Consider the following 4,895-nt stretch of genomic DNA (forward strand, 5'->3'; position numbering starts at 1 on the left):
TATTTTATTTATTGTGTCTGTTTATTTAACGCCATCAATGTAAATATAACGGAATTTTATGAGACTGTCATTTAAGTGAGAGGGTTAGCGCTATAGAACCAGGTTTGATCCACCATTTTCTACATTTGAAAATGCCTGTACCAAGTCAGGAATATGACAGTTCTTGTCCATTCGTTTTTGATATGTTTTGTTATTTGATTTTGTCATGTGATTATAGACTTTCCGAATTGGTTTTCCTCTAAGTTCAGTATTTTGTGATTTTACTTTTGTTTGTAAACAACATATGATTAAGTAATAGAAATAAAGAACCAATTGGAGGATGCTTACGAATTAGGGTTTTTCGTCCAGTGACAAATATCATGTGCATATGAGAATGACAACACGTTATATGCACTGGACAGATGTACAGTTTATATTTATTTTACCGGTACCCTGTGTTGTATTAGAAAGACACTTTCAGTCGGATTTGAGAACGTACTACTTTGAACAGACACAAAAATTGAGGCTGATTGAAAACATTAATAATAAATTCATGCATTTTCCAGCGGCCAATTTATATCACGCTATATTGAAGTGACACCCTTCAATAAAATGCAAAGAAAGTCAAAATAAAAATGCTCTTACTAGTAAATCACAACCGAATGAATGACAGACGGACATTTTTTACAAAACTTAATGAACAATTGCAATCAAGATATTTGAGGTTTGCGTTGTAACGCAAATATAGGAAGAATTTTTTTTTTAAAAATGTGTGGCGCTAATTCGCTTCCGTAGGATACTGTTGCACCGTATTATCATTTTTTTATTACTTAGGAACATGTCATTCTTAACTTTTTCTATGGGAAAATATAAAGGTAGCAAAAATAACTGTGGCTAAATAACTCTTAACTGACACAATTTCAATTGTCCAACCCATTAACAGACTTTATTCCCATAATTTTCACTTAAACGTGGTAATATTCACGTTATATTACAATTATGAAATATTCACCAATGCAAATTTATTTTTTAGACCCAAAGTACTATTTTGTGTCCTTTAAATGATATCTAAAATTGTTTGTTTCGACTTTTATTAAAAAATTCCTATGCGTATAAGCATAAATACTACATACTTGCGCGACGCCTTTTAATTTTACTGAAAACTGCGTAGACTATGAAATGTTTTTACAAGTGGAAAATGTTCTATGATAGATATCATTTTGTCAGACACTTTTCTTTTTTTGATTTGGTTCTTATAATATGCCAAAAATCTGTATATTTGATACAGTTTAACATTAAATTGTGCGTTTTACTCTTAACAGACGTATAACCAACCCGATTAACAGACCAATCTCCCATATAGCCGCATACTCAATATAGATTAACCGACCAATCTCTCGGTTAGCCGAGTGTCGGCCGTGATATTACTATATGTATATTCCAAATGCATACTGAATATATTAAGGAGTAAACCAATCATATATTTTATTGACTAATGGGTACTGAAACACTGGATGAATTTTTAATTTAAACATATTTATTTATAGTGGATTGGGAAACAAGTTTTGCAGCTTATATTAATCCCTTTTCACTTTGCGGGTGCGAGTGCTGCCTTGTAGCGGCATTAGCCTGCTCTTTTTCGAAATCTATAAGGTGTCTCTAACGTGCAAGAGATATGTCTCTCTCTTAACACGGGCCAGCCAATTTTTGTCCCCTTCCGACGGACTATCATCTTTTCCTCAAGACCATACTCGCAAATGGTGTCAAGGGAGAGCCGAAATTTGAATCCCTGAAATTTTCATCCCGGAACGGGAATCGAACCAGGAACCTTTGTGTTAATAGTCCGATGCCCTAACCACTAATTTTGAATGTGCTAGATCAAACGGTACAGGCAATTTAATAATAAGATGTGGAATTATTGCCAACGAAACATCTCTTCAAAGTCAGTCAGTGTAACATATTGTTCTGTTAAGAAACACCATTCTAATTTTTTTGTTATTCTTGATCTTACTCCTCCAAATGGCATGAGCCTGGCGAGAAAAAAAACCCAATCAATTACGGATTTTTTTATTTTGATTTGCACTAGTCGGGATCGAACCTTCAATCTTATGTTTCCCTGAAGATCATGCTACCTCGAGACCACCGAGTCGATTCCTAGTGGATTGAAGTCAGACGAATATAATTAGCATGTCGACCACTACAAACATTTTGATGTTACTGTGAAGCAGGTTTTCCCCTGGATCAATTATTTTTTCGCCACCTTTTTCGCAAAAACAATAAATTTTTCGCCACTTTATTAAAAAAAAATCGCATAACATGTCTAAGTTCTAATATGCATTATTGATAAATGTTTAAACTGTGGTAGCAAAAAACTATATACATGTTTTGTGGACTTTCGTAAATCCTGTGGTAAAGTAAAAAAATCAATGAATATAAAATTTCATGCAGGAAAAAAGCGATATTTTTTTAAACTAGATGTGTCGAAACGACACGAACGGCCTCATCTCAAAAAGTTGAAAAACTGCAAATTCAACAACACATGTCGACACAAACATGATGGTAGTCTCACATATTAAAAATCAACTCACAATTTGAAGGCGTATAGAAAAAAAAGACCGTATAATTGTGATTTTCAACAATTTTCAAAGTCGAAAACCCTGAATTTTGACAAAAATCAGCGGAGCGGAACCTAACTTAAACTAGATCTTTAACTCATCATGGTTAATTCACCTACCCTAATATCTGAAGGCGTTTAGATAAAAAAAAAAAAACAAAAAAAAAAACAGTCCGTATAACTTTGATTTTTCAACAATTATTAATATCAAAGTACAAAGCCCGTAATTTCGGCAAAAATTATCGGAGCAGAACGAAACTTAAACTTGATCTGTAACTCATCATGGTTAACTCACATACCAAATATCTGAAGAGGGTGGTAAAGGGGGGTGCTTGCACGAAAAACACGTGAAATAAGACATAATTTCACGTTGAACGTGAAATAATTTCTGTAATGAACGTTGCACGAAAAACTTTTATTTGAACCTTTTGTGACCTTCTTGTATATATTAACTCTTTGTTTTACTTGATATTCCCGATTTAGTATACACATTTATGATATAATTGGTTTACGGCTTTTAAAAAAGTATTTCTTGACGATCCCTGCCAAGTGTTTGAATTTTATTTGAAAAATACCGAGCTCGCAAAATAAGACTTTGAAAATCACGATGCACGTAAAATTAAATAAGCAGAACACGTTGAACGAGGTACCCGTCTTGCACGACTGTACGTCAAATAAAAAAGTAAAAACACGTTGAACGTGAAATAAAAAAACGGCGATCACGTTGCACGGAAATAACCCTTTACCACCCTCTCTGAAGGCGTTTAGAAAAAAAGTCCGTTTTATGGTTTGTTGTGGAATGACGGAATGGCAGAATGACAGAATGACGGAATGAAAGAATGACAGAATGACGGAATGACAGAATGACAGAATGACGGACAAGGGTAAAACTAAATGGCACCGACAACTCCATTGCGGGGCCATACAAAAAACACGTCATTTAAGTAGCTACCATTTGACTTTAAGGGGTGATTTTGAAAAAAAAAAGACAAGAGAGGAGATATGAGTGAAAAAGGGGGAGACGCATTGTATTTAAAATAAGGCAAAATGACAATTTATTTAAAAAAGGGCAAGATAAACTAACAAAAAAGGCAAGGCCGAATAGAGTGAAAAATAAATAGGCAGGATAGATATAACAACTAAAAAAAGCAGGACAAAATGAAGTCAAGTTAACTTAACTTAAGTGTAGCCCCATCCCATAAAAGTTTTAAACCATATGGTAGCTTCCTTATATTCTAAAATGCGTTTGACAATTTACTAACAGACTCTTTTCTTAAAATATTACCACACAGAATTTATCAATTATTTATTTCCGAAGGACAGAATATGCAAAAATGTTGAAGACTTGTAAAATAAAAAAGGCGTCCCTGACCTTTCAACGTGATTTGCCTGACAGCAATTGTACTGATATAACATTGTCTGCACACAATATTTTATGATGAATTACTGCAGTCCATCACAATGTTTCATTATGAAATATTGCCATTCCCCATAATATTTCCTGAATAATGTGTCTCTGTAAAAATGTTAACTTTAATTTTCTGTTCTTTCCAATATTTCACAGTGAAATAGCTACCAATGACTATATATTTATCAAATTTTGATTCCCTTAGTAATCATACGCCATGAAATTGTAGTCACGTTTTTGGAATTATCATTTTAATATTGATCTTCTTGAAAATATGGGTATACCACTGAAATTTATACTGCATCAAATAATTATCATCTATAGTACACAATCATGAAGCACTAACACATTTGTACTTATATATAAAACCGTCAACGTTTAATTCTCATAATTTTTGACAGTTTTAAATACTTCGGCTGTTTGCTGATGTGTGTCGGCTTTGTTGGTGTCTCTTTGGAATCAAGGTAACACACATAAAAAACACAGGCAAACCATCCAGTATAACCATGAAGTAATATATTGACGCAAAACAGTATTCAATATATTCAAATTTACAATTAAATATATACCGAATTGCAGTCTACCACGAACCTTCTTCATTTCTATTCGCAGTTTTCAAATGATTTTTGGTCCTATTTGATCCAATGTCATCCTTTCTTTTGCTATTTGCTTTACTGATGAACTGACAGCAAAAAGGAAATAACAGTCGTGCTTTGCCTAGTATTGTCGATGAGGTCACAAGTCAATCATGTATTTTTTTTATATATATTATTGAGGCTCCTCTTTGGGGTGTCCAATTAATCACGTCATGGTTCACGTTTTGCAATTCTTTTTTTTCTTAAGATTGTTGAGTTTCCGGAAACCAGCCGAACCGTGATCGACTTTAAAACTATT

This window comes from Mytilus galloprovincialis, chromosome 11, assembly GCF_965363235.1.
Source record: "Mytilus galloprovincialis chromosome 11, xbMytGall1.hap1.1, whole genome shotgun sequence".
In the NCBI taxonomy this organism is placed as follows: Eukaryota; Metazoa; Mollusca; class Bivalvia; order Mytilida; family Mytilidae; genus Mytilus; species Mytilus galloprovincialis.